The 11,436-nt window shown below is 45.2% G+C and overlaps 1 long non-coding RNA gene across 1 annotated transcript; it reads left to right on the top strand.

Annotated features, from left to right (window-relative positions):
• Positions 1 to 590: 590 nt before the first annotated feature.
• LOC107756239 (uncharacterized) lies at positions 591 to 11,166 on the top strand. Its single transcript, XR_001641798.1, has 3 exons — positions 591 to 601; positions 3,324 to 3,329; positions 11,031 to 11,166. It is a non-coding gene; the product is annotated as an uncharacterized LOC107756239 (long non-coding RNA).
• Positions 11,167 to 11,436: the final 270 nt, after the last annotated feature.

Below are 11,436 nucleotides of genomic sequence, written 5' to 3'. Positions count from 1 at the left end.
AAGATCCCCTCAATCTGTTGTAATGTTCCAATCACTGTGCCATGTGGCAGTGCCACATCACTCACTGTGCTATTTCCGATTGGTATGGAAACACAAGGCTCACGTTTGGGTTGTATCTCTAGGAGTCCCTCTCCAATGTCCAAGCATCTTAAATGATCTCTATTTTCATGAGGCTCAAACAAGACCATCGAGTCAGACTGTGCCATCATTGAAGTGCCTCGCTGCAAAAAGTATTTTCTGCTTCAACCCCATTACACGGTATAAGAACTGTTGAGGGTTCTCGTGGTCGCTTTGTTTGGTGCACATCAATTCTTGAAATAGTTCTGTGCTGCTCCGATCTCCCAGGTGTGACTGTAGGAACCCTCTTAACTCATTTACCGTCATGTCGTCCTTATTTATCAGCATGTCCTTGAAGATGCCGGTCTTAATGATTCTTAGCAGACCTCTGACAATGTCGGTATCGCTGAAGTTCTCTCTGGGGCCAGCGTCCATCTGTCTGCATACATTGTTATACGTTATGTCTGACGAGTGGTCACCAATCTGGCCTCCGTGTATCTTAAATTCGCGGGGCTGGATACATGGGAGCCCCACCATTGGGAATGTACTGCCGTGAGCTACCCGTTCAGTCTTATTGAGATGTCGTGTGGCAGCACCCCCCTGTACTACAGGTTGGGCAAGGTCAGTGTGCTGTGTGGGTGTTGTCATGTACTGGTGTATGGTGAAGTGCTTCATACTCTGCAAGCATTTTACTTATATCTGTGCTTGATCTAGGTTCAACCCCCTTTGCACTCCTAAAATCAGTTGCAGCATGTGGTGGTGTCAGGTAAGTGCCATTAGTAGTCAGTGTCTGTTCATCAGTGGTGGGTGGATGCGACCCCGATCGAGTCAGACTGTGCCATCGTTGAAGGAATTCTGCATTTCACCCAAGCCACTTGTCCTGCCCGGATAACTACGCCTCTCGGCCCAACCTTCAAGCGCCCATCTCCATCATCTTCTTCAGCAGCGCGGACAACCTTGACTAAAGTTTGTGCCTTTTCGTGAGGTATATCAATAGCTCCAGCCAGTAGCGAGGTAAGTGTTGGCATCAGTTGCTCAGACTGCCCCTGAATTAGTTCTTCAACTAAGTTGAACCCCAGGAGTGGTCTCTCAATTGGCATCTTACTCACCAGGAATGGGACACTGATAGATAGACTTGGGTCCTCATTTCCTAGCAGGTTGACTGTGTTAACTGCTCAGCCGTCAAATGGGATAAGGTCTCCGTTTACAGCGTAGACTTTCAAATCATCTTGACACCCAAGAAGCTCACCTCAACACTTGGTAGGTATTTCTCTTTCCATGCACGGTCCACCATACTAACTTGCGCACCTGTGTCAAGCAGCGCCCTCACTGTAAGGCCATTCAAGTTACACTAGGTCAGAGCCTTGCGTCCGATCAGCTTAATTATGGTGTTGTTTTTGGTCTCACCGGGGCCCAGAACACTTGCTCCTTGACTCTTGAGCCTCACTTCATTATTTATCGATTTGTTTGTGTGTCTCTGGTATGTGTGTTCATGTCCTAGCACTTCCCCCTCCCTAGACCAGGCCGGCTTTGCGGGAGTAACCTCTGGTTGGGGCATTTGCTGTGCGGTCACTGGTCGCCCCTTTGCAGTGGCCGATTCCCATTTCCCTGTCGCTGAGGTTGTCGTAGACTGCCCGGTGTCCATCCTCACCACAGATGAAACAGTGTGGACAGTCCTGTCGGCCTTCGTCGATGCACCGCGGGCAACATCGTAAGCGGCTCACACGTAGAGAATTTGAAGCTGAAGAGCCTCCGAAGCCTCCGAAGCTGAAGAGATGCCGAAAGGTAAACGAAGAAAGCGATATCGTCCAATGGGTGTGTTTATTGTGCATAGATTTGAGCTCTCTTGATCCAGCTTGATTTGCCAGAAACCTTGATTTGCATCAAGTATTGAGAAGTACTTTGCATTAGGCATTCTTTAGACTACCTCTTCCACAGTTAGCATTGGATAGTGCTCTCGTTTTATCGCTTTATTTAGATCTCTGGGGTCCATGCATATGCAAATTGTGTTTGATGTGACCACAGTCACCATGCTGTTGACCCAGTCAGTAGGCTCAGTTTGTTTTGTTCCATTCTTTTTAGCTCTTTGATGACTCTATCTCTGAGACTTCTGTATTTATTTGTATGGGGTGTTCTCCAGGTAAGCAGCCTAGTCCTACAAACAGGTCTTCAAATTCTTTGAGAATGTTGTTATTTTTCTCAACTTGATACAGTCTTTTTACCATGCCTAACTTTTGGCAGGCAGCATGTCCGAGCACAATGCATTCACATGTACACATACATGACATCCCTCTTTTTTTTTTTTTTTTTTTATAAATGGAGCATAACATGTAGTTTGTAAACAAACCAAAAAACAAACTTTTACTATAACAACAAACTGATAAACTGATCAAAAAATATGTTCTCTGAATGTATTACTTGTCAAAACTTTAAACACTCAGAACCCTGTATCTTGAAAGTCAGTCTCTGTATCTCTCTGGTACTCACTACTCTCCCAGATCTGGTACGGTATGATTGCTCTTGGACTTCATGAGAGTTATCATTACTGTGAGACTCAGGTATTTGTTTGTAATGAGTATCAGAAACATTGTTTTTTAACTGTTCAGCCTCTTGCTGTCCACTTGTCTCCATGACAATACTCTTGTCAAATACTGACTTATCAATTTCTTTTGTTTTCCTCAGATGCTTGCGATTTCTTCTGAACAGGTTACCATCTGGTGTTCTGACCACAAAGGATCTGGGATGCTCATGTCTCATTTGGACTACATCTGGTTGCCAAGACTCTCCTTTCTGCATTCTGATTTTCTCTCCAGGTTGCAGATCCTTTGTCTGCCTTGTCTGCCTGTCATAATAAAACTTTTGCTTACTCTGTCGTTCTTTGAGCTTTCTTTGCACTTGTTTCATGGTATCAGATGTAAGCAGCGCAGATGACGTTGGCAGCTTTGTCCTGAGACGTAGCCCCATCAACAGCTGTGCAGGAGACAAACCTATCCCATCGACTGGCGTGTTGCGGTACTCAAGTAGTGCAACATATGGGTCACTGTTGTTACTTTGAGATTTTTTCAACAGAGTCTTTACAGTTTGCACAGTCCTTTCTGCTTGACCATTAGATTGTGCGTAACTAGGACTGGAGGTTACATGGTCGAAGTCCCACTCCTCTGCGAAAATAGCAAACTCTGCACTTGCATATTGAGGTCCGTTGTCAGATACTACAACATCAGGAATGCCATTGTTGCAGGCCCCGCCTTCAGAGACCCCGCAGACAGATTACTGTTACCTGTAAAACAGGATAATGTAAGAAGAACGGGAGAACTCTCCAGTCAGAATATCAAAATAAGAGTCCTTTTTTTTCCTCTCCATGTAAATCAATATACATGTTTTAGTTCGCACATAAACACTGCATAAGGAAATAATGTGATCATTGAACATACAACAATATAAATAAAACATAACACAGTTGTGTACATACTTTGTGTGTATCACACTCTCCCTGACAAACTAAGAAAAGCTCCAGTGATCAACCCCTCATTTCCCATAAGCAAACACTTTAACCACTCTTAATAAAAAGCAGTTGTAACTCCATAAGGTGTGTGTACTGAAGGTAAGTACAAGTGAGGGTAGGTAATGGGTGTGGTGTAATTGTGTAAACCCCAAACAGGCATGTATGGGGTGGAGTAAGCAGTAACTGAGTTCAGTGTGGGGATGTAGGGGTGGATCGCAGGTTGACCCAACATGTCGTATGTATAAATCTGCCTTGGTCTCCGCTCCCTAGCTGACCTTCTGACACTGGTCTCTTCTTCCATTCTCAGAGCCTCAGCTCTGTCTACAAAATCAGGCTCAATTTCTCAATTTCTTCGTCTCCTTCATCAGCGTCAGCTGGACTCTCACATGTTCTTTGCTCCTCTCTGTCCTGGATCTGCCCTGAGCTTTCCCTTCCCGGCATAACCCGAATGTTTTCCCTTACAGGAACTTGCTCTGGGGGTCGGATGCTTCCTGATGTCAGCCAGTTGACTGGAGCTCTTAACCAGTATTCTCCTGCACTACTCTCTGCATCATTGTCATTGCTTGTGTGTCTCACTGTCTTTTTCTGTCTTTCAGGTCTCATGGATCCGGATGTCGTCGCTGGAGCTTCTACAGGTAGGTCGTTCACCAGTAGCAACAGGTTTCGATGTAGTGTCCTGGTCTTTCCACGCTCACTGTTCTCAGGATATACGACATACACAGGGTTGTTTGATACTTGCTCCTTCACGACATATACAGCTTTTTCCCAGTAAGATCGTAACTTTCCTGGGACTCCTCGCCCCCCAAGATTCCTAACCAGTACTCGATCTCCTGCCTTCAGCACAACCCCCCTCACTTTTCGGTCATACTGCGCTTTCCCTCTCGCACTTGACTGCTGACTGTGGCTCTCCGCGATCTTGTATGCTTCACTCATTCTGTGTGCCCACTGCTTTGCATACCCCTTTGGTGTGATTTCTTCTGTTTGTTCCACCAGGCCGAAGATCAGGTCAACTGGAAGGTGAGGATGCCGCCCGTATTAACAGGAAAAAGGGTGAGTATCCTGTCGACTCGTGCCGCGTGCAGTTGTAAGCATGCACGATTTGAGGTAAGTGATCTTTCCACCTTTCCTTTTCCTTGTCCGCCAGTATTCTTAACATTTGTAACAGGGTCCGATAGAACCTCTCGACTGGGTTGCCTTGGGGGTGGTATGGCGACGTTCGAGAGTGGCCAATTCGAGCGAACTGTTGGAGAGTGCGGAAGAGTTAGTTTTCAAACTCACGGCCCTGGTCGTGATGTAATTTTGCCGGATATCCAAAGTGCGGAATGTAATCTTGGAACAGGCGCTCTGCTGCAGTCCGCCCCGACTTGTTCTTGGTCGGGTAGGCTTGGGCGAACCTTGTGAAGTGGTCCATGACCACCAGGATATATTCATACCCTCCGCGGTTTGGTTCCAGGTGCAAGTAGTCAGTGCATACCAGCTACATGGGTGAGTGTGTGGTGATGCTACCCATAGGTGCCCGGACATGTACGGTAGGTTTCTTCTGTTTTATACATGGGCATTTCTTAGTCACATACTCCTCCACTTCAGCTTTCATGTATGGCCAGTAAAACTGCTCCCTCGTCAGGCCCAGTACCCGCTCTGTACCCACGTGGCCCATCTTGTCATGGAGGTGTTCAAGTGCCAGCTTCTTGTACTTGCTCGGTAAGACAAGTTATTTTCTCTCACTTGTTCTGCGGTATAGGAGTCCGCAGAACAAGTTTTAGGTTTTAGCTTGACACCTTTTCACACCTTTTAGGTTTTAGCTTGACACCATGGCACTGGAGGGCCTTCAAAACTCTACGGATGGTTTCAACATGCTCTTCAAAGGATCTCGCATAACAAAGGACATCTTCCAAGTATGGGATGCAGCACTCATCCCTAAGTGAATCGAGCATTTCTTCCATGCTGCGTTGGAAAGCAGCAGGCGCATTGGACAATCCAAATGGGATTCGGACCCACTCATATAGCCCCCATGGGGTAATGAAAGCTGTCATGTGTCTTGATCCCTCTGCGATGTACCCTTGGTGGTATGCTTTGCCTTGGTCGAGGATACTGAACCAAGAGTACCCTCCAAGCGTGTCAATCAGATCCTGTATTCTGGGCAATGGGTGATGGTCAGGGACGGTTTTCCTGTTCAGGAGATGGTAATCAACTCAGAGCCTCAACTTGCCATCTTTTTTTCGGACACAGACTACTGGAGCGGCATATGGCGACTTTGATCTAACGATCCATCCTTTTGCCAAGAGATCCTGTATGTAGCCCTTCACCTCGTTGAACAGGGGTTTCGGTATTGCTGAATATGCCCTCTGAACTGGGATGTCATCCGTGAGTGTGATTGGCATCTCTAAGCTCGGTATGCAGCCGTTGTCACTGTCATCTCTGCTGAATGCACCAGACTCCTCATACAACATTCTCTGCACAACCTCTTGTTGGGCCTCTTCTAGATGGTCCAGGTTGACAGGTGGATGCCACAATGATGTCTTCGCCTCATCCTCTCGAGTGGTTGCAGCATGAATCGTCGTTGCCTGCCTGGGCTCACTCATTTTTCCAGACTCCACTAAGATCCCCTCAATCTGTTGTAATGTTCCAATCACTGTGCCATGTGGCAGTGCCACATCACTCACTGTGCTATTTCCGATTGGTATGGAAACACAAGGCTCACGTTTGGGTTGTATCTCTAGGAGTCCCTCTCCAATGTCCAAGCATCTTAAATGATCTCTATTTTCATGAGGCTCAAACAAGACCATCGAGTCAGACTGTGCCATCATTGAAGTGCCTCGCTGCAAAAAGTATTTTCTGCTTCAACCCCATTACACGGTATAAGAACTGTTGAGGGTTCTCGTGGTCGCTTTGTTTGGTGCACATCAATTCTTGAAATAGTTCTGTGCTGCTCCGATCTCCCAGGTGTGACTGTAGGAACCCTCTTAACTCATTTACCGTCATGTCGTCCTTATTTATCAGCATGTCCTTGAAGATGCCGGTCTTAATGATTCTTAGCAGACCTCTGACAATGTCGGTATCGCTGAAGTTCTCTCTGGGGCCAGCGTCCATCTGTCTGCATACATTGTTATACGTTATGTCTGACGAGTGGTCACCAATCTGGCCTCCGTGTATCTTAAATTCGCGGGGCTGGATACATGGGAGCCCCACCATTGGGAATGTACTGCCGTGAGCTACCCGTTCAGTCTTATTGAGATGTCGTGTGGCAGCACCCCCCTGTACTACAGGTTGGGCAAGGTCAGTGTGCTGTGTGGGTGTTGTCATGTACTGGTGTATGGTGAAGTGCTTCATACTCTGCAAGCATTTTACTTATATCTGTGCTTGATCTAGGTTCAACCCCCTTTGCACTCCTAAAATCAGTTGCAGCATGTGGTGGTGTCAGGTAAGTGCCATTAGTAGTCAGTGTCTGTTCATCAGTGGTGGGTGGATGCGACCCCGATCGAGTCAGACTGTGCCATCGTTGAAGGAATTCTGCATTTCACCCAAGCCACTTGTCCTGCCCGGATAACTACGCCTCTCGGCCCAACCTTCAAGCGCCCATCTCCATCATCTTCTTCAGCAGCGCGGACAACCTTGACTAAAGTTTGTGCCTTTTCGTGAGGTATATCAATAGCTCCAGCCAGTAGCGAGGTAAGTGTTGGCATCAGTTGCTCAGACTGCCCCTGAATTAGTTCTTCAACTAAGTTGAACCCCAGGAGTGGTCTCTCAATTGGCATCTTACTCACCAGGAATGGGACACTGATAGATAGACTTGGGTCCTCATTTCCTAGCAGGTTGACTGTGTTAACTGCTCAGCCGTCAAATGGGATAAGGTCTCCGTTTACAGCGTAGACTTTCAAATCATCTTGACACCCAAGAAGCTCACCTCAACACTTGGTAGGTATTTCTCTTTCCATGCACGGTCCACCATACTAACTTGCGCACCTGTGTCAAGCAGCGCCCTCACTGTAAGGCCATTCAAGTTACACTAGGTCAGAGCCTTGCGTCCGATCAGCTTAATTATGGTGTTGTTTTTGGTCTCACCGGGGCCCAGAACACTTGCTCCTTGACTCTTGAGCCTCACTTCATTATTTATCGATTTGTTTGTGTGTCTCTGGTATGTGTGTTCATGTCCTAGCACTTCCCCCTCCCTAGACCAGGCCGGCTTTGCGGGAGTAACCTCTGGTTGGGGCATTTGCTGTGCGGTCACTGGTCGCCCCTTTGCAGTGGCCGATTCCCATTTCCCTGTCGCTGAGGTTGTCGTAGACTGCCCGGTGTCCATCCTCACCACAGATGAAACAGTGTGGACAGTCCTGTCGGCCTTCGTCGATGCACCGCGGGCAACATCGTAAGCGGCTCACACGTAGAGAATTTGAAGCTGAAGAGCCTCCGAAGCCTCCGAAGCTGAAGAGATGCCGAAAGGTAAACGAAGAAAGCGATATCGTCCAATGGGTGTGTTTATTGTGCATAGATTTGAGCTCTCTTGATCCAGCTTGATTTGCCAGAAACCTTGATTTGCATCAAGTATTGAGAAGTACTTTGCATTAGGCATTCTTTAGACTACCTCTTCCACAGTTAGCATTGGATAGTGCTCTCGTTTTATCGCTTTATTTAGATCTCTGGGGTCCATGCATATGCAAATTGTGTTTGATGTGACCACAGTCACCATGCTGTTGACCCAGTCAGTAGGCTCAGTTTGTTTTGTTCCATTCTTTTTAGCTCTTTGATGACTCTATCTCTGAGACTTCTGTATTTATTTGTATGGGGTGTTCTCCAGGTAAGCAGCCTAGTCCTACAAACAGGTCTTCAAATTCTTTGAGAATGTTGTTATTTTTCTCAACTTGATACAGTCTTTTTACCATGCCTAACTTTTGGCAGGCAGCATGTCCGAGAATTGCTGGAGCATCATTCTGTATTATCTCAATACAATCCTGTATTTCTGTCCCTTATACTCACAGGTGATGGCTTTCTTGCCTAATGGCTCCATCTTGTGGCCTGAGTACGCCACTAGCTTGCAACTAGATTTTTGCAGCCTTCCTGTGATGTTTAGTGCTTTGTATATACTTTCAGACAACACATTGCATTATGCACCAGTATCAAGTTTGACCTTGACATTTCTCTTATTTATTTTGAGCGTTTCAGTCCAGTCATATTCATTTACATTTTGAGATGTTGTAGATTTTATGTTCTTGACCTGCTCTTGCTGTACTGTTACAATGAACATTTCCTCGCTCTGTTCAATAGTGTTCAATAGTGTGCACTGTGACTTACTTGGCCCTTAGACATGCACATTTTAGCGAAGTGATTTTTCTTTTGACAGTTCTTACATGTTTTCCCAAAGGCAGGACAATTTCTGTATTCGTGTTTGTTGCCGCATTTGCTGCATTCCTTTTTTGTTAGCATGCTCTGATCTGATCTGCCGTCTTGCTTCTTTGGCTTTACTGCTTTCACTCTGTGTACCTCCATTTCTTCAATCAGCGCTTTAATCTGACTTGATGTAATCTCGCTGGCTCTGCAGATATCAATGGCTTTTTCGAGCGAGAAATCTACCTCTCTCAGCAGTCTGCCTCTTAATTGATCGTCCTTTATGCCACATACAATTCTGTCACGAATTAATGAGTCGTGCAGATCCCCGAACTCACAGTCTTTTGCATCAATCGTTTCTGAGAGTTCCTGCGAGCGCGTGAAGAACACATGTCTGATGTATGATGGTAAGTTTTTACGAGGTTCACAGAAGTCTTTAAACTTGTCCTTTAGTACCTGTATTTTGTCTTTTTCCTCCTCTGTGAAGTGAAATGTGTTGCAGACTTTAATAGCCTTTTCCCCTGCTACATGCAGAAACGTTGCACACTGCACCTTCTCGGATTTTTCGGCTATCCCGCTTGCTGTGGAGAAAAGTTCAAATCTTTGAATCCAACTCTTCCAATCTTCCGAGAGATTTCCATGCAAGTTTAACGGTGGCGACTGTAGTTGTGCCATCGTTACTGTAAACTTTTATGCCGTAACTTCTGACACCATATTATATTTATGTTGTTTAATAAAGGACATCAAAACCTCGTGTTCGAGCGTGGAATTCCTTATATGGGCATTTCTCCTGGAAAAACGTGCCCGCGCATGCATCGACCAGAGCTAGAGCGAGATCGCGCCCATCAACGAGCTTCATCCGGCGGCAGCGCTGCACGAGACTCGCTCGGGAAGAATGTCTCCAAAGAAGTGTGTTTTTGGTTGAAGGGAAAGATAACTTTGTTCAGAGAATCGTAAAGCTGTATCTTTCTTTTATAAATATGATAAAACTAAATACTTTTTGGAGATATGAAGGATGCAGTACTACTCTATAGGTACTCAAGATTAACATGAGATTGGGTGAAACTGTGTGTGTTATGCCCCCTTTAACTTCCTTAACCCAGCCCCCAATCTCCATGACAACTACGGATGCCCTGAAGGCACACAATGCATTCACATGTACACATACATGACACAAACAACTCGTTTTATACATGGAAGTCCCCTGGAGATGGAGATCCCCTTAAAGGTGTGTCTTCTACAGTTAATCAATTAGACAAGATTTATTGACAATCATGTATTTGGTCCTAAGTGTCACAAGTTGTCAGAAAAAATGAACAAATATTTACATGCTTTTTTTGTTTAGCACTGTTGAGTTGTGTTTGGGAGCTCAGTTCACCCAAGGAACAAAACAGCAGTTGCACTACGAAGTGACGTATGACAGACTGGGGTATAATCAAGTATTACTGTATATTGGATTTTATTCAATAAAGCAGTTTTGGTGAGTTGCAGAGAACATCAGCCAGGAGACAAGACAGTTGAAGCCTTTCGGTCAATGATTTGCTCCTGTATTTAGGGTTGTTATTATAGGCCTACATTTTCCAGCAAAATGTCCTGATAAACCTAAAGATTTTAGTTTAAATTGATGACAGAAAGCTGTCCAAACCCTCAGGAAGTAAAACAACCCAAAACAGTGATTTATATAGAATATTTTGCCAGTAGTGCTCCAGAACATCCAAGTGCTGTTTTGCAAACTTAATTGTTTTTCCACCGTAGTGACAAAATATTATTATTAGACACGTCAACAAGAGACATTATGGAGCATATTCCAGATATTTTTATAACACATGTAGCGTCTGGACCAATCAAACACACAATATATATTTTGTTAGCTATAGTTAACAAATACTCTGTAACACCCCTCAGTTAACAAGCCATATGAGGACCTATGGACCCTTCCCCCGAGATGCGTAACACCCCAGGAAGCCGAACAGGCCCCTGGTTCCATGGCAACCAACGCTGATATCACTGGGTTTATTGTCCGAAGGAATGCGAAACAGAGAAAATCACTACCTTTTTATAGCAAGAGGCAAATGCACAGTAGAAATGGACTTTTCTACTAATTAATTCATAGGAAAACCTTTCTTTGAATGAACAGTGTATCCTTCAGGTCATGGTGTATGTTGTCTTTGATATTTTTAGACTATTTTAGGCATGCTTATGAGGGAACCCATTCCTGTCATCCTTTCACTATATGTAATCCTACCTTGTTTAGTATCTATGAATTCGCCTTCTGATGATCGAAACGAGCGTGTATATTATATGTTGGTACATAGGCAATATATATTAGGGTCCTGAGAATCTTTAGTAATTTCGATTCAAGTCCATTTGCAAATTACCATGCTTAGAGACAAAGGGTCGTAAAACCCTCCAGCAATCGACATAAGTGAACACCTGACGAGCATCATCCTCTCCTCTGCCCACACCCTCAAGGGCCTCAGACAGGAGGTAAATGAGCTGAAACTGCAAGTCACAGAATTCTGCAGAGAACTGACACCTGCTCAACGAGAGAAAGC

Source organism: Sinocyclocheilus rhinocerous, unplaced genomic scaffold (assembly GCF_001515625.1).
Source record: "Sinocyclocheilus rhinocerous isolate Xijiao unplaced genomic scaffold, SAMN03320098_v1.1 scaffold7011, whole genome shotgun sequence".
NCBI lineage: Eukaryota > Metazoa > Chordata > Actinopteri > Cypriniformes > Cyprinidae > Sinocyclocheilus > Sinocyclocheilus rhinocerous.
Note: the sequence above shows the minus strand (reverse complement) of the source record. Positions and strands in the feature narration are given on the sequence as shown.